The 23,930-nt window shown below is 39.2% G+C and overlaps 1 long non-coding RNA gene across 1 annotated transcript; it reads right to left on the bottom strand.

Annotated features, from left to right (window-relative positions):
- Positions 1 to 8,523: 8,523 nt before the first annotated feature.
- LOC130456346 (uncharacterized) lies at positions 8,524 to 15,156 on the bottom strand. The gene is made up of 2 exons (XR_008915059.1): positions 11,299 to 15,156; positions 8,524 to 8,707 (listed from the first exon to the last, which is right to left on the bottom strand). It is a non-coding gene; the product is annotated as an uncharacterized LOC130456346 (long non-coding RNA).
- Positions 15,157 to 23,930: the final 8,774 nt, after the last annotated feature.

Raw genomic sequence — 23,930 nt, 5'->3', positions numbered from 1 at the left:
TATAGTATAAATAACAAAAATATATAATTATAATATATAACTGTATTTAATAAACCAAAAACTAGCTATTTAGCTTACCTGCTTGGTTACTGACTTATTTGTTCATTGGTCAGTCCTTTCTTTTGTTGGTCTTCATATTACTTAACTTGTGTGGGGTGCTGTGAACTAAGATAAGTGAGGGGGAGGGGGAATTCTTTAACTAACCTGCCTATTAGTGACTTTTTTGTTGCTGAATTTCATTGGCTAAATCTTCAATTAAAGGTTGGTATTTTGTACACTTCAAGCCCAAGCAAGTGCTACTAACTTCATCTGCCAATCTGCTCCTTTTGTTGGTTTTGATATTATTTAATGCTGAGAATAAGGTATCACAAAAGTACATAGAGGGAAAAGTTGTGAGTAAAGCCATTGCTTTATTTTTCGGGGTGTTAAAAGTGTCTGGTAAATGTTTCCAGGCACTCCTCCATTGCATGTGGACCAGAGCTCCGCCCAGTCTTTTGTTGGCCTGACCCCACCCCACCCCACCCCACCTCTCCCCAGCTGACTAGCCCAGGGGCCCTGCTAGAGCAGCTGTAACAATCTAGCCAACCAGTCTGCCTGCCCAAGTGCACTCCTGCTCGTGCTCCTCCTTGCCCCCTTGGAGCCCCACCCACCCCTGCCACCTGGGCTGATGATAGAAAATCCTGGAAAAGTCATGTAATTCAAGCAGATGTGGGCTTGGATGGACTGGAAATGACTGAGCTGTGTACTGATGTTACTGTACTTGCACCAATTCTTGAAACCTTCCAAAATCCAGATAGCACTTGAACCCTATGTTTCTGTAACTATAGGGGATCATATATATGATATTTTGGTGGATACTGGAACCAGTAAATCAGTTTTGCAAAGTATTCCTAAATATTATAAAACTGTTGGTACTATGGAAGTAATTGGAGCTACTGGAAAACCAGAGAGAGTAGCAAAATTACAACCTAAAATGATAACTGTAGGACCTTTATCTGAAGAACATGCATTTCTTTGTATGCCAGAATGCCCAATGAACCTTCTTGGAAGGGATTTGCTTTGTAAATTATGGGCAATGATTCAATGTACTGACAATGTACTGGGGATTGTGAATTTTAGATGTCTACATCTGTAAACCTCAAAATTTCTCAGACTTATGAATGTTAGGGATTTCCCCTATTGGGGAATCTTCTACTTAAAAAAATTCCCTAGCAGATGGTGAGAACTCTACTTGAGTGTGGGGGCTCCTAGCTATGGGAGTGTCCCTGCTCCACCCTACTTAAGACTGCTTTAGGACAGAAAACGGCTTGCTAAACAATGAAAGTACTTTGATCCATGCTTATGGAAGGGACAGGAAGTTCTTTGAGTCATGACTGTTTTAGAATTGATACAATTGATACAATCAATTTAGAATTGATACTAAGTACCTATAAAGGTGGGGCAACTTGTAAACTACTTAAACCTAAAAGGGTGATAACTTATTCAGAGGTTTTTTCTTAATGAAATTTGTTGACACAGCAGCATTTTTTCCTGACTTACTAAAGAGATTAAAACTACTCAGCTGTGAATTCAAAATGGGCGGTCCTTTAGAAATATCTACAGTGATTGGTAGATGTTAGGACTTAGGGGAGGTGACAGAGGAGATTTTGCCCTTAAAAATAAGAGCTCAGAGAAGAGCAGGAAAGAGGATCTCGATTTCTGATTCTCATTCTGAAGGAGAGCTCCTTGAGGAGCTCCTCTGAGGGGCTCTGTCCCTCTCGGGTAGGAGCTCTGGAGGCTCTTGAGAGAGGCCCTTTGAAACAATCTCTGGCTGGAAGACTCATTGAGGAAGGACGCTGGCCTGGTGTCACTAGTATCTTTGTTTAGTCAGACCTTGTGGTGAGTGTTAAAAAACTGACTGATTTCTCTTTTAAGACTCAGGTCTAGGCCATATTGGCTTGAGGCCCTTCATACTTATTCCTTTCTTACTCTCTCTCTCTTTCTTTGATTACTCATTGTATTGTTAATTAAAATCTCTTTAAAACCCAATTGACTTGGGTATTTGAATAATTGGGAATAGTTCCCTGGCGACCACCTTATATTTGATTTTAAAACCCAAGACACTGTAGTGAAACATATTTCTGTGGTCAAATTTACTCACCCTCTCTTGTATCTATCACAATTTATATCTTCCACCATTTTAATCACTACAGTTTAAGACCTCAACCATTTTAAATCTCACACATCCCTACTTAAAGATTAAGTGTTGAGAAGGATGGCCAAAACAGACATGTGCTAGCAAATGACAAATCAGAAACAACTGACAGACCCCTGGGCTGTCCTAAGTCAAGCTTAAGCTACCATTGGTACATGTGAGATACAGGAGACACAGGAAGTGATGTAAAAATGGTCTATATGTTTTGCGTCACTTCCTCTCTCCAGTGTCTTTTCGTGGAGAGGTGGCTCTGGCTCTTGTGGCAGAGAGGTGGCTGGTGGAAGTGTGCTGGGAGTCTTGGCATCTTGGTGTGGCTGCAGCAATTGTCCGGGTTTGGCGGTGAGCGTCCTTGATACAGTAACTGGGAGAAGCTTAATATCGTAGGTCAGGTGAGGCATCTTCTCTGAGCTCTCTCAGAGTTTAGGCTGTTTAGGAGTTTACCTTCCAAAACACTATCCTCTTAGGAAGCCCCTAATCTTCTGAGGAGACCTTGTGGCAGAGGTCTTTGAACTCCCCCTGACACAGTCTAGGTCAGAGAAATCCTATACCCTTTTCCCTCTCTCTTCTTATTAATTCCTTCCCTCTATATTAATTAAACCACCATAAAATTTCCAAACTGACTTGAGTATTTTATTTGGGATTTGAATTAATCCCTGGCAACCAATTAATATTCAGTCTCAACCCTAAAATTTACCCTTACGGGATATATCATTACAACTCCCAGAAGAATCTCTGAAAGCTTTTCCATTGCTGTTCTTAGATTCAGTCAGTGCAGAGAATGAGTTGGATTCCATCTATCCTATTCCTGAGGATATACCAGAAGATTTATGGTCAAAGTCTTGAACAGATATAGGCCTATTGAAGTCAGCTACTCCAGTAACAGTGAGAACCAGGAAGGACTAGTTCCTTGTGTTCCTCAATACCCTTTGAGTAAAGAAGCCATAGAAGGGATAAGACCTATCATTGATTCCCTAACTCAACAAGGGATCATAATACCATGCTTCTCAGAATACAATATACCCATACTTCCAATAAAAAAGCAAAAGCTAGATCAAGATGGCAAAATCATCTACAGATTCATCCAGGATTTGAGAGCTGTAAATCATCATGTAATAAAGACACATCCTACAGTACCAAGCCCAGCTGCTATAATCTCATCCATCCCAAGTCAAGCAAGATATTTGACCATGGTAGATTTATGTTCAGTGTTTTTCTTGATACCAATTCATGAGGATTCTCAAAAGATCTTTGCTTTTACATGAGAGAAAACACAGTGGATCTGGACACGTCTCCCAGAAGGATTCTGAGATTCATTTCTCACAAACTTTGAACACAGACCTTAAAACAATAATATTCAAGGAGGGTAAAATGTTACATTTTGTTGATAATATCCTCCTAGAATCCCCATCTGCTAAAGTATATTTAAGGGATAGCAAGATTCTTTTGATTGAATTATATAAACGTGGACATAAAATCTCTCAGGCAAAACTTCAGTGAGTATTGCCTCACATTGAATACCTTGGTATTGTATTGTCAGAGGGTTCCAGAAGTATCACTCAAAAAAGAATAGCTGATATCCAGAAACTGAGTGCACCAAAGACCAAGAAGCAACTCAGAGCTGTTCTTGGAACAACTGGTTTCTGTATGTAATGGATACCTGGGTATAGTGAAATTACTAAATGTTTAACAGATCTAACCAGGAATACAGAACCAAAACATCTGAAACTCAAAGCTAAACATCTGCAAACCTTAAGTAAGCTTAAGGAAGTGATTTTATCTGCACCAGCTCTTGGAATCCCAGACTATACCAAACCTTTTCAATTATTTGTGAATGAGACCAAAGGAATTTCATCTGGTGTACTGACACAGACTTTAGGACAAAGTTATCATCCAATTGGATACGATAGTTGTCAGCTAGATCCAATTGCTGCAGGTATAGTTCCTTGTTTAAGGGGTATAGTTGCTGCAGCTGTGTTAGTACAGATGTCATCATATTTAGTTTTGGGATGTCCATTGACGGTATTTTGTTCACATCAAATAGAAGCACTAATGAGGAAATTTCGTATTCAAGTTTATTCTAACCAATGAATATCTAATTATGAGATTATACTTCTTGGTAGTAAAAACATAGAGTTGAAGAGATGTAGTATATTAAATCCTGCTACACTTCTTCCTGATTTGCCAAAGAATGGTGAACCATTACATAAATGTGTAGAAGTAGTAGATCTAGTGGATATGCCTAGGATGGGTTTCAAAGATGCTCAAATTCAAAATCCAGACTTGGTTTTATTCACAAATGGTTCTTCATATTTGTGTAATGGAATTAGATGTACAGGTGCTGCAGTTGTCACAGAATTTGAGACACTGTGGTATGGATCATTACCTATTAACATTAGTGCTCAATGTGTAGACTTGGTCACTTTAAAGCAAGCATGTCTTCTGGGTGATGGTAAAAGTGCAAATGTGTATACAGACTCTTGCTATGCTTTTTCAGTGTGTCATGATACAGGAAAGATCTGGAAACAAAGAGGTTTTCTTACTACATTGGGAAAACCAATTGCTCATGCAGAAATAATAACTGAGTTGTTGGATGCTATCCAGAAGCCTAAACAGCTAGCGGTAATCCATTGTAGAAGTCATACTAATAGCAGAGATTCAATTGCTAAAGGAAATCATAAAGCTGATATAACTGTGAAATTTGCTGCCAGAAATGCTCCAGTGTATATCGTGAACTTATCAACTATAGAATCTGATGATATAGAAAAAGCTTATATAGACTCAGAAATACAAAAATGGAAGAAGTTTGGAACAAGAAAAGAACATGGTATACGGTTAGCAGATACTGGAAAGCCGCTGTTACCAAAAAACCTGTATACTTATTTGTGTCAAGCCATTCAAACAAAAGGTCATTTTGGTACTCAAGCTGTAATTGACACCATAAAGAGACAATGGGTAGCTCCTGGAATAAGTACACTAGCAAATAAGATCTACTCAAGCTGTTATGTTTACCAAAAATTCAATCAAGGAGCATTGAGACAGAAAGGTTTACATGGTAGACCTTTAGCATGTTGTCCATTTGAGACTCTGCAGATTGATTACATCAACATGCCAAAAGCTAGAAGATACAAGTTTTGCTTGGTAATTGTTGACAGATTAACCAAATGGCCTGAAGCTTTGCCATCAAATACAAATACAGCTAGCTTTGTGGTGAAAGTGTTGATTAAGGAAATTATACCTAGTTTTGGAGTACCACTAATCACAAACTCTGATAAGGGATCACATTTTACTCAAGACATCCTGAAAAGAGTCTATGAGAATCTAGGAATAACACCAAAATATCACGTTCCTTATCACCCACAAAGTTCAGGGCAAGTGGAGGACATAAATAGGGAACTAAAGACTATGGTGGAGAAGATCTGTGCTGAAACTCATCTCAAATGGCCAGTGATTCTTCCCGTAGCTTTGTTTTACCTACATATGAGACCAAGAGCAGATTTAGATATATCATTCTATGAAATGCTCTTTGGACATGCTCCACTACAGGCAAAAACTTGTAAGACAGTCTATACATCTCTCTTAGGAGGAGATTGTCAACTTGATTCTTATTTAAGTGCTTTACAACAAAGACTAAAAGAATTACATTATATGGGAGTGTTAATTAAAACTGGTCCTTTGGCTTGTTCTCTTCATAATTACAAACCAGGAAATATGGTATATGTCAAAAATTTTGCTAAAACTTCCGCAACACAAGAGAGTTGGTTAGGTCCTTACACTATTGTGTTAGTTTCTCCATCTTCAGTAAAAGTTTTGGATAGAGATTCATGGTATCATTATTCACATATAAAATTAGCACATGGTATTAATAATGAAAAATGTACAAATCATCGAAGAAGAAGAAAATGAAGAAGAGATTGCAGAAAGTTAGAATCATAAGTCAAATTGATTCTGCAGTCAAAAAGATTAATAAGGGGAGGACCATTCCTGTGGAAGAGGATAGAAGAGGACAATGCAGATGAAGAGAAGAATTCAGAAATTAATGGATATTGATAAAAGACTGAAAACTTACAAATTTAAATACTTTAGGAAATTTTCAGTGAAGAGGATTACAGTATAAATGGACTAATGAATTAATAATTTGGGGTAATGTATTATAGTACAAAATAACATAGCATTTATTCACATACAAACACAAATATATTTACTACTATGGAATTGCAAAAGAATAATACTCCAAGCAAGAGGAGATGTGAAGAGAAGGAAAGTCTGAAGTACTGCTAAGTATATTGCATACAACAGTAACATAAAACTAACATAACAATAACACTGGCATTAAAATAGCAAAACAACATGACATAGCAAAAGTAAAAACATAACAAAATTTAAACACAAAACATAAACATGGTTAGGTTACATTGAATCACTACTTAAATGAGTGAAACAATGTATAGTTAGGGTACTAACAGTGTTATAATTAGCTATAGATAAGTTAGTTACTAACAGAATGTAGTTAGATACGTAGATTTAGTTTAAGTATAGAAATCTAGTTAGAAGAATTTTGAAGATAGGGATTAGTTAGGTAGGATTAAGTAGATAAGATAAGAAAATTAGATACTGACTTGTACTATATCATACATCACAACACAAACAACATATGACATCACATACCAAACAAAATTGTAAATAAATATGTAAATAGTGTGTATAAGATTGTAAATTAATTGTATTATAGTGTACGTATACATGACATATATGTTAATATGAAGTGTACATAAGTTTCTATATGTGTGTATAGCATATGTGTATGTATTGTGTATATGTACTATATGTATGTAAATTATGTGCACAACTCAATTATATTTGTTATTACATGTATTTGCAGAAGTGATTTTCATGTTTGGTTTGATTTTCAGTGTAAAACTTATGCAAGGTTGTGTTTATTGTAATTTTCAAAAAGTTTTTCTCTAAGTTTTATGTTAATGTACTGTAATATTAGTACAATGTTTTGTATTAGCAGATAAGAGTATTTTGAGTTTGATATTTGCATGGAAGTTATGTTCATCTTTTGTTTGATGTTATTTGCTGTTTTGCTTTTGCTTCTGTTTGACATTTGTACTTGATCATTATTTAATTCCTTTTCCTTTTTCCTTGTTAAATTCTCTAGAATAGGTTGGTATTAGTTAGAGTAAGATAGTTGAGTGTAGGTTGTTTATTATTTTGGGTAGATATCTTAGGTTAGGTAATTGGTAAGTATTTTAGATTGGGCACAAATGCATGCAAAAGGGGGGAATATAATAGGAAGAGGAAATTTGCAAAAGTACTTTGCAATGTAAACTTCCAAGTGATTGACAGGGGCATGTGACAGAGTCACATGGGAGCCTGGGTGCAAGATCTGGGTGAAGATTACAAGATTCCAATGTAAGACATTCTCTCCTGGAGAAGGTTTTGGAGATTGGAGGTTTTTCCATCTATCTATCAGGTTTCTGGCCTTTTAATGATACCAAATGAAAAGAGAGGGATCCTCCTTGGACTGGCTGCTGGCAGCTAGACAGAGGACTAAAGGCCCACTTCTCTACTGGACCTGCTTTGGACAGTTACATCTGAAGATCTTGGCTCTTGTACTGAACTCCATTTGTGAGATTTGTGTTGGGGAAACAATGTATTTAGCTTAGATAAGTTAGGTCTAAAAGGGGATTTCATTTTGGGATTAATTATAATAATTTCCCTTACCCTTTTTCCCTCTTCCCCTCTTAACTTTCCCAAAAATAAACCTGTTATTTATATGTTTCCTTCTTGATCTTTCCACTAACAAAATCTCACTATAACAACTCTCAATAGTTGAAAAAGCTATTTCCTTTCCTGCTCCTCTAATTTATTTATGATATGACCTTTTGTATCTATGTTCTATATCTATTTGGAATTTATTGTGGTATGTGGTGTAAAACACGCTAAATTTATGCAGTACTAGACTGTACTCTTATTTTTCCAGAAGTTCTTATTAAACAGTGTAATCTTTATCCTGGTAGTTGGGGGCTTAGGATTCATTGAACATTGTGCTACTATGTTCATCTGCTTCTGAACATAATTATAGCCTTATTACCTGTTTCTCTTTGCAATTTAATAAAGCTTTCCTTTAAATACTTAGATGCTAAACCATTTTTGGATATATATTAAGCATTCATATTATTTCATTGTCTATTGCCTTTACGCATAATGTGGTTTCATTTTATCATTTAACCATGCCTACTTTTTCTGATGTTTGTCTGAAATCATTATTTCTTTCTCTGCTTTTTTGAGCTCTCTGAAAACATAATAAATTCTGCTCCAGTTCCTCATTTTAAATCTCTGTGAATATTTATATTAAAAGAGTGTTTCTTATAAATATAAGGTATGTCCTGTGTACTATTGGTGTTCATGTAGGTTACATTGTCCATCTAGATGTGACTCACAGAAAGGAAAGCACAGATATCCCTAGATTCTTCTTCTCTCATCCTTCTCCAGGGGAGTCTCTGGTTCCTGTCAGGAGGGAAAGCAGGAGGTTAGAGTCAGAAATTAGACACTTTGCTCTCCTCAGAAGGAGAGGGTTCTGGGCTAGAATTACATTTACCTATTACCTTGTTAGGTTCAAGCTGCACTCCATTAATTAATGGGTAAGGAGTAACTCAAGCCATTTATCCAAGGTTTGATTCCTTATCCACTAAATGTCAGTTCCACAATGAACACACATAGCAAATAGTGAATAAACTCATTCATCCAGACAGAAAAAAAAGAAGTCAGAGAAAGTGCAGAGTGAAGAATACATACTAGACAAAACACAGAGTAAATAGGCTTTATCATTCAGAGTGTGATAACCCAGCTCAACCAGGAGAAAAGTCTCAGATTTCACCCAAAGGGAAATTTTGCAAAGCCTCTAGTGTAAACAACCTGGAATATATAATAGAGATGACAGCTCCTCTATGTGTCAGCTGGGCAGATTTCAGCCTCTCCTAGATCATGTAGGGTTAGTGTTCAGAGTCTTCTGGATCATGTCAAGTTGTATTGCTATAGCCTTACTTACCCCCAAGAGGTATCTGAGACAGAGTGCTGCTGGTTACCAGCCCCATGTTCACAATCAAAGCAGAGTGCTGTAGATTTTGGAATACTTCCCCCATTCCCTGTCAAATCACTTTTGGCTTCCTATCATCCTCCAATATGGGGGTGTGGGGTATGGATTCTGCAGTCTTTAAGACCCCCTAGAGCATCTCAAGCAAGTCAGGGTACTCATTATTTCTGGCCTACATGTGGCATGATAACCAAAGAATTTCTTGCATCCCTGCAACTGTGGTCAGGGCATTATAGATTTCTGGGCTCCTTGGGGCTTCACTGGTCCACTCATTTCTAGTTTTGTGTCCCTTGTGTACAAAGTGCTAAAGGCTTCTGGTGCTCCTGGAGCATCTCCTGTCTGACAAATCTCCAGCTTGTTTACCTGTACTTGTTCTGACTTTACAGGTGAAGAAATTATACCACTTCTAGTGGTCTTTGTGTTTGCTGCAGTTTCTCTTTGGATTTCTTTATCATGATTTCATCTAGTGCCATTTTTATATTTTACTGGAATTCATGTGGAAGTGCTAACTCCTCCATGATCTTTCATTTTGCCATCTTAATTGGAAGTCATAATAAACTTTTAATGCACAAAAATTCTAATGAGGGAAAGTCAATTATAAAGATAGTTATGTCTAAATATATTATTCACATATGTTTTATAGTGAACAATACCAAATCATATATTGATAGCACTTGCAGTCACAATGTTTTAAAATGATATAAGCTACTTCTGATCCTCCCTACCCCAACAAGAAGTGAACCCTCCTTGCTCTGAATTCCCGGAGCCCTTTGCATATAATTCTTTCACAGCTTCCATCATATTCTGTCTCCTATCCCTATCTGAACATATCTGAAGGATCTGAGAATCACAGACTTAGAGCTGGAAGGAACTATAAAGGTCCCTTCCTTTATAAATAAAGACACTGAGGCTCAGTGAAAACATGCTAGGCCTGGATTCAAGAAGACCTGAATTCAAATCCAGTCTCATATACTTCCTAGCTGTGTGAACCTGAACAACTCGTTTAACTTCTAATTGCCTGACAAAAGGATATGCTAGAGAAAGAAATGGCAAATCATTTCGATTTCCTTGCCAAGAAATAGATAGTTACAGTCCATCTAGTCAGGGGGAAACAAACATAAACAAACGGCTAAACAACAGCATTAAACTGTAAGCTCTCTGAGGGCAGGGATCACCTATTATTCTAGTCTGTAGCCAGAGTGTGGTCCCTATAGGCAGAGCCCAGGGACTTATAAAGTAGTTGCTTCGGGAATTCAATTCAGTCCCATTCCTTTGATCTCCACTCCCTTGTAAATACTAACTTAGGGTAGGACAGAGATATTCTCTAGGTTCTTTTCTAATTCATTGGGTCCTAAATAATTCAATTCAATTTAATGATCATTTATAAGCATTATGTGCCTGGCACATTCAGATGTGAGGTGGCTTCCCCTGTGTGGGCACACCCTAGGAAAAAGCATATTAAAATCCCTCTATGGCTTAGAGATGGGGGACTTCAAGAACTGCTATGCTTGTGTTATATTGGACCATGTTAAAATCTTACTCTTATTTTTTGACAGTTAGAATGTTTCTGTATTTGAGATCTTGTTATATTTGCATTTTGCATTTTTTTCTGGATTTGTGCTTACAAGAAACTCATACTTGACTGTAAAATACACCTACAATCAAATTCTTGATTTTGTGATTAAATATTTGAAATGTTGAAGAAAATGTTGAAAAAATGGATACTAGTTAGCATTTTATATGTACTTTATTTCCTCACAACAATCCTAGGAAGTAGTACAAATGAAGAAACTAAGGCTTTTGCCTTAGTCTGGATTCGAACACAGACTCCAGGCCCAGCTGCTCTTGTGCTCCCTGGTTGCTGCCATCCTGAAACTAGATAAACTGGTACTTATCCCCCTAGTCAAAGATGGGTGACCCAGAGAGGAAACCTGGCCCCTCCTCCAACTTCTCACACACCCATCCCCATTCCCAGAATCAACCCTCCTAGTGCGCTCGCGCGTACCTTATCTCCATGACGACCTAGCCCAGCCCCCTGGAAGAAGGAATCTGCCGAGGGTCATACTGAGATAACGGGCAAGACGGTGACTGAAGCAGATATCAGCGGCTGCTTTAAGGGGGTCACGTGAAGAGCCGGCCTCGTTTTTCCCCACCCCCGCAGTGTTCCCAGAGTCGGGAGCTGTCCGGTGCTGCTCTCACTTCGCCTCGGAGAAAGCCGAGGGCACTGCAGCCTTCTCAGTCTGCGGGTGGCGGAGACTCTCCCTCCGGCCCAGGTCTGTCTTCCGCCCTCGGCGCGGGGCTGCTCAGTGGAGCGGGACGACCACGCGGGAGGCCCAGGTGCAGGAGCGGCCGCTGCTGGGGCCCAGCGCCTGCCGGCGTTCCCTGGGGGCCCACCTCAACGCCTGTGGTCGGCTCTGGCTCTCCCTAACGGCGTGTCTCTGAGAAGGGCTCCGGGACCATGCTGCTGCCCCAGCTGGCCAAGCTGAGCACCGAGGCTTGCACTGCTTCCCGCATCTGCCTGGCGCCACCTGGCCTCTGGTGGCCCCTGTGGTGGCCTGGGCCGCAGCCGCCACCTTAACGGGGATCTTTCCTGACGGAGAAATGGGGGGATCCCCCGGCTCCCCCCAGGTCCGGCCCCTGCCAAGCCTTAGCGGTCCCAGGCATCTGCCCTCCCCTCCGCGAGGCTTGTTCGGGCTGCACGACCCTTTTAGAGGCTCCCAGGCCCCCTGTAGACACAGGGCCAAGTGCGGAGCCCGCCGGCTTTAGGCAAAAGGGATATCCCACGAGGCTATGCTCATGGCGGGGCCCGATTTCCAGTTTGGTCCAGGATGTGTCTCTAGCGGACAGAGGAACGATCTAGGTTTGGAGAAGAAGGCTCTGCCGGCCCAGCCACCACCAGAGGGCCACAAGCCACCCAGGCCGACCTTCTGTTTCAAGTCTTGCAAATTTCAGTTTAACTATAGCAACCAAATGCAAGATGTGACATCTTTGCATTCTGTATAACTGGCTCCTGATAGAATAACTGAAGGACCATCTTTGGACTGACCATCAATCTCTTTGCCATCTACCCAATAGGCAGTTCAGTCTGGTCAAATAATACCTAACATCATTCTGAAGTTAATTCACCATGGATGCGCTCAAGATCAGGTAGAGCAATTCCACTTACCGCCTTCCTCATTTCCTCAATGATTTTGACTTCTAGAAGTCAAGTATATGACTGTAAAGTATTTCTACTGTCAGTTTATGATCTGGGAGTCCAAAAAGGAGAACCTCCTGATACCTCATCTTAGTCCTACCTTGTGGTACTTGACTCCTCAGAATTTCTAGATCCAGTTCTTCAGCCTGTCTGGTAGAAGATTCTCCTGTGCCAGTGATTGTGCAGTCTTCTCCCCTGGTATCTGAATGGGACTGACCCTATCTCTCTTCATACTCTTCTCCTCCACCTGTGAATATCTATATATTCTTTATCTTCAAGAACATGAACTATTTAAGTGACCACAAGGAAAGCACTCTCTGTGCCCCCAATGAAGTAATTCCACAGAAGATCTGCTTAAGTTGCAGAAAGCTGTAGCTCAATTTTTTCTCCTTCCCCTCTGAAGACCTACTAGAAAGCTCTTCTAACACCAGCCTCCTTAATGGTCCGGAAACAACATTCTATTTTCTGCCTCTGGGTATTTTCATTAGCTGTGCTCCATACCTGGAATATTCTCCCTCCCTATCTCCACCTCATGACTACCTTCAAGTCCCTCTTAAAATTGTACTTTCTACAGGAAGTCTTTCCCCTTAATTTTAGTGCCTTCCCTGTCTTGATTATTTCTCATTTATCCTGTATATATCTTGTTTATACATAGTCATTTGCATTTTTCTCCCCATTAGACAAAAAACTCCTTGAGAACAGAGATTGTCTCTTACCTTTCTTTGTATTCCCAGCCCTTAGCACAGTGCCTGGCACATAGTAGCTGCCTGATGAATATTTATTGACCAATTGACATCTTCTATCTCTCTTCTCCCCTTAACATTTAATCTAATTCAGCAGATATACTGTGCTTAGTACTGAGAATAAAAGGCAAAAATGAAGCAGCCCTTGCTAGGGGTTGTTTTGCTTCCCAATTCTGCTCTGCTCATGTGGAGAGAATCCACAGGTAGAAATCATAAATTTAGAACTGATGGGGACTTTACAGGTCATCTAATTTTAATTCCACATTTTACAGTAAGAATACCAAACCAGTTAAGTGACTTACTCAAGGTCATATAGATGGTAAGACTGACAGAATTGGGATTTCAATCTAGGTCACCTCACTTCATTTCAGTGATTTTCCATCATACTATACTGGTCTCTCTGTCTCTTCCTTTCCCAACCACTGCTTGCCACATGTATACCTCCCACATGAAATCTAAGAAACTTAAAAGGAGAATGTGGAAGAGAACTTTGTGTCTCTGGGACACCCTGGGACATCCCATTCCTATTGTGACTTCTTCTCCACTTTCCCCCCCTGGCAATCAGGGAATCAGCAGCTCAGCCCTGACTCCAATCACTCTCATCCCCAATATTGATCCAGAGAGGTATAGATATCCTTTCCATCTGTATAGAGGAAAAAAATTCATTTTGAGGGAAGAAAGGCCACCAGCACTCCTCAAAGCTTTCCTTCTTTGCTAGTTGCCTACCCTTATTTACTCATTCCAAATTCTCCGAGGGTTCCTTCTCCTTGGAGGACTTTAAGCAAAGATTGGGTCACCACATGTTGGCTAAAGATTATTTGGAAATCTCATTCAGGGTATAGATTGTTCTAGATAGCCTTTTATAACTCTAAGGGTTTTTGATTCTGTCCTTCATTACATAGCAGTAAAATGGATTGTAGAGAGTATGGTCAGATTTTTTTCTGCCTGATTCCATTTAACCATATGGGAACTTTGGGGACCTGCTTCTGGCCATTTATGATTCATCAATGAGGAGCTTGCACTGTAGATAGTGCTATAGATAGTTGCTACCTTCCTTCAACTCTGCATTTATCTTATTTATAATTGTGTTCTCTTGCAAAGACTTTTGTTTTTTGTATCTTTAGCACTTAACACAGTGCCTAGCATATAGTGAGGATTTAATGAATGTTGATTGGTTAAAGAACATCCTATTTTTCTACTGAGCCATAAAAGCACAGTAGAATCAACTTGTCAGAAGAGTTTTCTACCTTGCCAGGTGTGAATAATTTGGATGGTTCCAGCTGGGTCCCCAGAATTGGGTGGGAGAAAGTGAATTGCCCTGACTCCCACTTGACCTCTGTGTGGCCTTTCTTTTCTTTTTTATATTTGTTCTCTACTGATGTTGATCCAACAAGCATCCCATGGTTCACATGTCCAAAACTGGTAACAACCTTGTGAATTCCTAAAGGTCTGAGAGTCTCTGAAGACCTGAAATTATGACAGCTATACTTTGCACAAATCCATAGTGGTTCATGGTAAGGAAAACTTGCATCAAACTAAGACCACCAACAAAAAGTGGCCCATTTCGTCAGCAAATTATTGCCAAGATTGTTTGGACAGCAAATAGCTAAGGTGAAATATATAATACTTGATCGGTAGTCTTATAAAAATATGTTCTAATGGTTCTTAAATATTAGCCTCCAAATGTATTATAACAATAATTATGTGACTGATTCCTGTTAATGCTCTTAAGTCTGTTTGCTCTTGATGTGATTCTGCAATTCTGTGATTCTTCTATGTATAACATTTCTTTTATGTAAGAATAAACAAACCAAAAAGAAATCTGAGTAGATTATTATGGAGGAATAACATAGGTTCAAAGAAGAAGCAATGGCTGCACTTTAAGGAGCTTAAAGTCTAATGGAGACTTTAGAACTAATAGAGGGGAGGGGAGTAATAAAAGAAATGGTATGCATGTATCCATAAGTAAATATGATACAAAGGAGAAAACCAAAGTCCTCTAAGAAAATGCAGAGGAGGAGGAGAAGAAGGAAGAGGAGGAGGTGAAGGAGGAGTGGACAGCAACAGAAAAAGCACTGAATTTTGAATCAAAGCACTTGAGTCCAAATCCTGGCTCTTCCATTTGCTACTTGCATAACCTTGAGCAAGTCCCCCTTCACCTCACTGGACCTTAATTTACCCATTTTTAAAATGAGGGAGTTGGACTAGATCTTTGAGGTCTCTTCCAGCTATAGATTTATGTTCCTACAGTGAGGGTAAATTTCTTTAAGGGGTCAGTCCAGGGAGCATGTACCCTCTAAATCCCCCAAGGATATTTCAGTTCATCAATTGAGCTTTTTGATGTAAAGATTAAAATTTAGGAATATGGGGAGACTGAGGCAGGTAGAAATTAGTTTCTCTCTGCAAGGAGTATTATATTTTTTTAGAGGTTTATTAAAGGTTAAAGATTAAAGAAAATACAGAATAAGAAAAAACACGTGCCTAGGCCAGATAACCTCACATCACAGAAGAGATGCATCTGCTCCAAAACGGAAGTCCAAAAGAGCACCCAAAAACCTTTGCCACCAGCTTAAATCCTTCCTCGATCTCGACCCACCTCAGAATTCCCATGAGATTACAAAGCATTTTGGGGAAGTGGAGCAAAGGCTTGTGGAGATTGTAGTCCTGTATTCGAGTCTATTTTTTACATTCCCCTGTTTGATCGTTTGCAAAAAAATTAATTTTTTTCCCAAAGGATCATGAAAACATAATCAATTTAAAGATTACAATAATTTGATGATAAGAGAAAAAAAAACAAACAAACCCAATAATTGCTGAATGCATTGACAAAAAGCCAGTTAGGGGGCAGTCTCCTTTGGCATGAAAGTACAGATACAAATAAATGTTCAATCAACCACACCCAAAGTTCAATTTTGTGCAACTTGTGGTCTGGAGGCATCTTCATGGTGGCTTCTCCAACAGTTCAGTTCTGGATTCAGAGAGGTAACATCTTCTTTACCTAAAATTCTTCTCAAAAGGAATTTAAACTTTGCAATTTGAATAATGATATTTTTTTATATTCCCCCCATTAAGAGCGTGATTAAAAAACCAGGATCACTTAGGGATGCATGGCTGAGGTATATGAATCAATTGGCAAGATATATTAAAAAGATATCAGAAAAATCCAAAAGAAAAGAAAAATTTCTGGATGAAAATATAGACTATCAAAGCCTTATGTGTAAAAATTCCAAGTAAAAAGAAAAATAAATCTATAACAGGTCCTTGAATCAGAGCCCAATTAAAATGATCTAAGCAATGATGCATTTACCCAGTCAGTAGCCAGGACTACAGAAAGGTACCACACTATGAGAGGCAGAAAAGAAAGGGACCAGATCATAGAAGCCAAGTAGGAGCCAAGTTTGGGGATACTCCTCTGTGAGTATCTTCAGAGTGAGTGTGGACACAAGGAAAGCCTATGTCTTAACAACATGTTAAACACAGTAACCTTGAGTCTTCACACTAGGTTCAAGACCTTTGTATTGGCCTAGGCGTGCATCAATCCATCCTGGATTGGCCTTTCTTTGGCTCTGTGCAATGGCTCTTGTGTGTATATCTTGTCCTCGAATCAGACAGAATCATTAAGCAAAGTCCCATAACTTATTTAAATAATTAGTGGCATCATTTTTATAGTCACAAGCCTTTTGGGGCATGCATTAGCAAATGTATTTCAAACTTGTAGCACTGAAAAGTCAAAAAGTTAAAGAAAATCTTAATGATGGTGACATGTGCTTCAAATATAAAAAGGAGAGAAAAATAATAAAAAAACTGAAAAAGTATATTGCACATGCAAGAAAAATATAATAATAAAAGAGCTTTAAAAATTCAAAAATATAACTCATAATCATTGACACTCTGTGTCAGCTAAAAAAATATAAAATGCAAGGCTTTCTCACCAAAAATGAGATCCATTTCCTCTTAATATCTGGCCATGCTCCACTGTGAGTAGAAGGCAAATGAATTGAACAAGGTTAACAATTTTTCATTTTTTAAAAATACAAATATCAAAATCCCCAAAATTCTCAATAGCCCAATTAATTACAATAGCAAACAAACCCACTGGCATTTTAAACCTATGAATTGATGGATATTTGTCACATTTTACAATCATAGCAAATCTTTCAACCTTGGTATTTAAACATATTTTTTAAAACAAAGTAAAACTCATCTTGGGTTAAGAACATAATCAAGAAATCTATATATCATTCTGGTAGAAGTAAAGTAGTAAGCTGAAGAGTATAAATAAAGGGATGCTCCTTTTTCTTGGAGGCTTTTAGGGATACAAATGCTCTGAGATTAACTGCCCAACTTCCATTCACATATTTGGAAATGCGGGAAGGTTGGGGCTATAAAATGTATTTCACTTCAGCTACTATTGGCCTTACCTCGTGGTAGGGGCAGGCAAAAATAACCAGATTGTTAAAAAAAATTCCAAAAATCATATTTAAAAAACCCTTAAAATCAAATCATTTGAGGTATTTAGCACATTAAATTTTCCAAGGTTGTTAATACAATTATAACCAGTTCTGAAGTCCATCTATCCGCGGCAAAATAGAAAAAAGCTGTTTTTTCATATATGGGCTTATTCACAATAATATTTGTTCAACACAGTTATAGGGGAAAAACAACAGAATTTCAAAACTCAGTACATTCAAAATAAATTCAATCAACCTTCAGTTCAAGCAGAATAATATTGAATCCAGTAATACATGAACTTAAAATCACAAAGTTAAACCATAACAAAAAATGCAATAGAATACAGAGATTTTTATAAACCATTGGAGTCTGAAATGCCTTAGAATATAGCCTTTAGTCTTTAAAGTTCCTTAGGTGTGTTTATCCATTTAAATGTCTATTGTCCGAAGGCAGAGTAGTAAGGGCTAGGCAATGGGGGTTAAGGGGTCTGCTCAGGGCCCCATAGCTGGGAAGTATCTGAGGCCAGATTTTAACCCAGGACCGAATGTCTTTAGGCCTGGCCATCAGTTCACTGGGCCACCCAGCTGCCCCTTCAAAGTTAAAGTTGAATCTTTGGGCTGAGTCTGTTCCCTGACAAGCAGGTGAAGTCAATGAAATTACCAGAACAGTCAAAAGGTATCCTTTTAAACAGCCCATTGCTTAAAAGTCTGTTTGAAAAATCTGTTTCTTCTCCTCTCCCTTTTCTCTCTCCCCTGCTCTGATACCTCCTCCTGCCCCAGTCCACATGGAGCCCAGGCCACCCATGTGGAGTCAATACACCCCCCCAACCCCATTTTGTTACCCACCAAGGATCTGGGTTTGTTGGGCAGTCAGGTCATCAGGTGATTACAATCTTGGTTGAATCAGGTGGGCCAGGTGAATGAGAAAAAGTCCACTGGGCTGGGGCCAGAGCCAGAGCGCAGACAAGCAGGGCCGAACGGAGTAGGCAGCTGGGGTGGGGCCAGGAGAAGCGGCTGTCCAAAGCGGATGGTGGTGGCAGGCAGGCAGGAGCTGATCAACAACTTTGGGAGGGTAAAAAAAAAAAAGACAAGCAGGGCCAGAAGCTTGGGCACCAGGTGAGAGGCTGCAGAAGCAGGAGCAGGAGAGGGCTGCAGGCAGGAGCTGATCAAGTTAGTTTTCTAAAGAGCATCTTGGAGAAATTTGGCTTAAAAAATCATTATCTAGGCTAAAAAATTTGAGAAGTTCTCATCCAATCTAGTGGTCGCCATCTGTAACAGTTAAAATTTAGGAATATGGAGAGACTGAGGCAGGTAGAAATTAGTTTCTCTCTGCAAGGAGTATTATATTTTTAGAGGTTTATTAAAGGTTAAAGATTAAAGAAAATACAGAATAAGAAAAAACACGTGCCTAGGCAAGAGGCCTAGGCCAGATAACCTCACATCACAGAAGAGATGCATCTGCTCCAAAATGGAAGTCCAAAAGAGCACCCAAAAACCTTTGCCACCAGCTTAAATCCTTCCTCAATCTCGGCCCACCTCAGAATTCCCATGAGATTACAAAGCATTTTGGGGAAGTGGAGCAAAGGCTTGTGGGGATTGTAGTCCTGTATTCGAGTCTTTTTTACATTGAGGATATCAAATTTCCTGGTTGCTTCTGGCCAATGTAGCCCAACACTGAAAGGACTCTTGTTTTAATACACCTTGGTAAATCCTAAGTGGTTTCTTGATCATCACCACTTTATGACAGCAGAGTGGGAGGAGAGTGTTAGAAGAAAAGTTTTCAGCCCTCCTGTGGCTGCAACTCTCTCAGGGATCAAAAAGTTCACTGTAACTGGATTCCTGTAAAGGTGGAGAGGAGAGTGAGCAGCATTTGGTCCCTCTACCCTGTTACTGTTCCCCAGCTACAATGTAGATTCAGCTAAACAAATTTACACCTAAGTCCCTGGCTGTCTTTTCTACAATGTGTTTCCTGAGTGAATAACAAGGTGATTCTCTGAGCCTGGGCTTAGAGATAACATTTAAAATATGAGAAGTCTGGAGCTTGCTGAAATTGGTTACAGATGGAGGAGCAATTGATTTTGGAAACTGCTGAGTATGATGGTCAAATAGGGGTTTGGATATGGCGTGGAGCAAAGATACAGAAAGGCAACTATGTTCAAATCCAACTTCAGACTCCCATTTGTCTCAGTTGCCTCATCTCTAAAATGAGCTGGAGAAGAGAATGGCTAACCACTTCCAAATCTTTGCCAAGAAAACCCCAAAAGTAGTCACCAAGAGTTGAACATGACTAAAAATGAAACAATGGTACAGAACTAAAGTGAGCTACAAACTACTTAGTCTGTAATCCCACAAAATGCTTTATGACCTCATCAGATTTAAGTATCATCCCCCTAGCAAAGTACACCAATAATTATAGGTTAAGTTACTGAATCTTGCCCCACTAAAAATGCATACTGTGAATCTTTTCAGTTTAGCATTGCCTGTGTGTTTAGAAATAAATTACCTGTCCCACACATAATACATGTAAATTGAATGCCCTTTTGGGAGAAGCCCTAGATTTAAGCCATAATCTAAGGTATAAGTAAGTTATCTCTAGAAGTTCTGGGTGGAAGACAAAGAGACAGTGAGTATGAGAAAAGGCAGGCCTTCCTCTGGTTCTTCACATATTTCCTGGATACCGGTAGAGCACTCAGCCTGTTCATTTGTCATGCTTCATTCTCAATGCATGTTGTACAGACTGAGGTGTGCCCAGTTTCCCACTGCTCCCAATAACTAGAGCAGTTCCTGGCTTCTTGGATGTTAGTGGGCCGACATCCTTGTTTGGTGGAGATGAATTGTTTTATTAAATGCAGGATAATAGGAGAGCATTCAAGCAAACCCTAGCTAATTTACCAGGTTATCACTGCAGGCACAACCACTTCCTTGCAGAAATCACTCAAAGGCTTGTTTTCTCCCCAGTAAACAGCATCAGCATGGCTACCCAAGGAAGGTTAATTACAAGCTGTAGTCAAGAAAAGTATCTCTGCCCTCATTCAGGCCTTTTTCATCACCTCTTGCCCAGGCTCTTGTAAAAACCTCCTCTCTCCTCCTCCTACACTCTCCATCTTTTTACAGCATATCTGTGATCATGTCACTCCCCTGCTCTGAAGGAGCCTGCAACCAACAAGCCTCTGTACAATCAATCAACAGGCTCTTACTGAGCACCTACTATGTTTCCTGCCCTGAACCAGGGGTTTCCAGGAGTATAAAATAAAAATAGATTCTCTAATTTACATACTCTAGATATGATTGTTGTTTAATAATTTCAGTCATGTCCAACTCTTCATGACCACATTTGGGGTTTTCTTGGCAAAGATACTTGACTGGTCTGCCATTTCCTTCTCTGGCTCATTTTACAGATGGGTAAACTGAGGCAAAGTTAAGTGACTTGCCCATGGTCATGCAACTAGTAAGTGTCAGAGGCCAAATTTGAACTTGGGTCTTCCTGACTATAGAACAGTCCTCTATCCATTGTGCCACCTATATATATATTACAGTAGTTCCAGCTCCTAACTGCCCTCTGTTCCATGATTCAGAACCTCTCCAAGGGAATGTCTGAAAGATGAATCTTTCCTTATAGAGAGCTTCTCATACAAGTGATAAGGGCTTTCTTATACAGTGATAGACATGAAAGAGACTTTCCCTTATACAGATACAAAAATATAGAAAGATGCCTTTTATTATATGAGTATAGGATTATAGATTTAAGCCTGGAAAGAGTTTTACACTCCATCTAGTCCAACCCTCTCATTTTACAGATGAGGAAACTTAAGCCCAGAGAGGTTCAATCAGTAAACATCTACTATGTGTTTGGCACTACGTTAAGCATTGGGAATACAAATAAGAAAAAGAAGATCTTAAAAATCTAATAGGAGGGGGCAGCTGGGTAGCTCAGTGGATTGAGAGCCAGGCCTAGAGACGGGAGGTCCTAGGTTCAAATGTGGCCTCAGCCACTTCCTAGCTGTGTGACCCTGGGCAAGTCACTTGACCCCCATTGCCTAGCCCTTACCACTCTTCTGCCTTGGAGCCTATACACAGTATTGACTCCAAGATGGAAGGTAAGGGTTTAAAAAAAATCTAATAGGAGAAGATAACACACAAAAGGAAGCTAAAAAGTGGGAGCAGGGGAGGGTAGAGGATACTGTGGGGGGGCTGGTGGGGTACTCCTTGCAAGGGTATCTTATTTTGTAGAGTTCAGTACAAGCAGAGTTGCAGATAGAAAGTAGAGTGAGTTGCATAGTTCAGTTTCTGCCCTCTATTAAGAAAAGCTTGGAGAAGAGTATAACACCTTGGAAGATTCACATGAATTGATGAAAAGTGAAATAAGCAGAGACAGAAGTACACAGTAACAGCGATAGTGTATGATAGTCAACTGTGAATGGCTTAATTATTCTCAGCAATACAATAATCCTTTTCAAGGAGGAAGAAGGGAAAGAAGGAAGAGTATTTGGAATTCAAAAATTTTAAAAAGAATGTTAATTTTTGTTTACATGTAATCAGGGAAGAAAATTAAAGATTAAATGAAGGGAGTTTAACATTCCACCCTCCAGTCCTCCAGTCCGAAGGGGAAAGAGACTTGAGGGAGTTAGATGTTCAGTATCCAAGGATGAATTAGTTAAAACAGCACATTCGAAGATTTTTAGCAATCAGTTTATTCTAGGAGGAAGATCTTATTCCATGGTATTCATACCAAGCAGAGATGTAGATGGAATTCTGCTTAAATCCAAACCAAAATCTCAGATTATTTTCTACAGCAACTCACTGGACAGTGTGAGAATGAGGCCTTCTCTTATACAAATGTAGAGAAGGTCCTTTCTTGTAGAGGGAATAAGAGAGACCTTTATCCTATACTGGTGGAGAGGTAAGAGGGACTTTCTCTTATGTAGATGTGAAGGAAGAAAGGGAGCCATTCTTATACACACATAGAAGTGAGAGAGATGATATTGATATATATTTATACATATATAAAATGACTTGAAGAGGTGATTAAGGGGCCTTCTAATACCTATCAGAAACTTTCAGATGAGAAATATCCTCTATTAAAGCAGGTCATTATCCTCTCTTCAATGTATAGTCTTAAAAGAATGCCTAGAGTACTAAGAGATTAAGCCTTAGCCTGTATGTTTCAGAGGCTGAACAATGAACTCAGGTCTTCCCAGCTCCAAGACCATCTGTCTGTCCACTAGGCCACACATTACCTCTCTGAGGGAAAATAATACTGGAAAGGTTGTGAATCTTGAAATTTCTCAGGCTTGTGAATGTTAAAAAATTCCCCATTGGGGAATTTTTCATTGGGACAATTCCCTATTGGGACTATTCTCCATTTTAAACAGTGAAGCTACTTAGATCTAAAAAGCGAGAACTCTACTTAGATCAGAAATGGGAAGACCTCTACTCCACCTGTACTTAAGACTGCTTTAGGGGAAAAAAACTCCCTGCTGAACAATGAAAAGTACTTAAACTCATACTTAAGCCATGCCTATTTTTAAGACTAATACAAAAGGTTGATAAGTACCTATAAAGGTCAGGCAACTTGTGAATTTACAAGGAACAAAGAACTGGGAAACTTACTCAGAGCTTTCCTGGTGTGAATTACTCAAAAATCCACACCTTCTTAGGTGTGGACTAAGAATGATCTGTCCTTTGAAAAACGTCTACTGTGATTGGTAGATGTAAAGACTTAGGTGAGGTGACATAGGAGAAATTGCCCTTTAAATAGGAGCTCAGATAGGAGCTCAGGGGACTCATTCTGAAATATTCAGATTGAGGATTGAGCTGGTGAAAGCAGCTGAGATGATGCTGGCCTGGTGTCACTAGAATCCTTGCTTGGGCAGATCTTGTGGTGAGTGATTTAGATATAAGGACTGACTGATCTTTTTTTTTAGGGCTTAGGCCTGGGTTGGCCAGGGCTGCCTGGGCCGGCCTATTCTTTTCTCATTTATTTCCTTTTTCTCTTTCTCTCTCTTTCTTTGATTCCTCATTGTATTATTAATTAAAATTCTCTATAAAACCCAGTTAACTGGGATATATTTCATAATTGGGAATATTTCCCTGGTAACCACCTTATATTTGATTTGAAACAAGACACTGTAGTGAAAACATATTTTCTGCAGTCACAAATTTACTCACCCACTCTTATATCTACTACAATTTATATCTTCCACTATTTTACTCACTACAGTTTACAACCTCAACCATTTTAACTCTT

Source organism: Monodelphis domestica, chromosome 1 (assembly GCF_027887165.1).
Source record: "Monodelphis domestica isolate mMonDom1 chromosome 1, mMonDom1.pri, whole genome shotgun sequence".
In the NCBI taxonomy this organism is placed as follows: domain Eukaryota; kingdom Metazoa; phylum Chordata; class Mammalia; order Didelphimorphia; family Didelphidae; genus Monodelphis; species Monodelphis domestica.
Note: the sequence above shows the minus strand (reverse complement) of the source record. Positions and strands in the feature narration are given on the sequence as shown.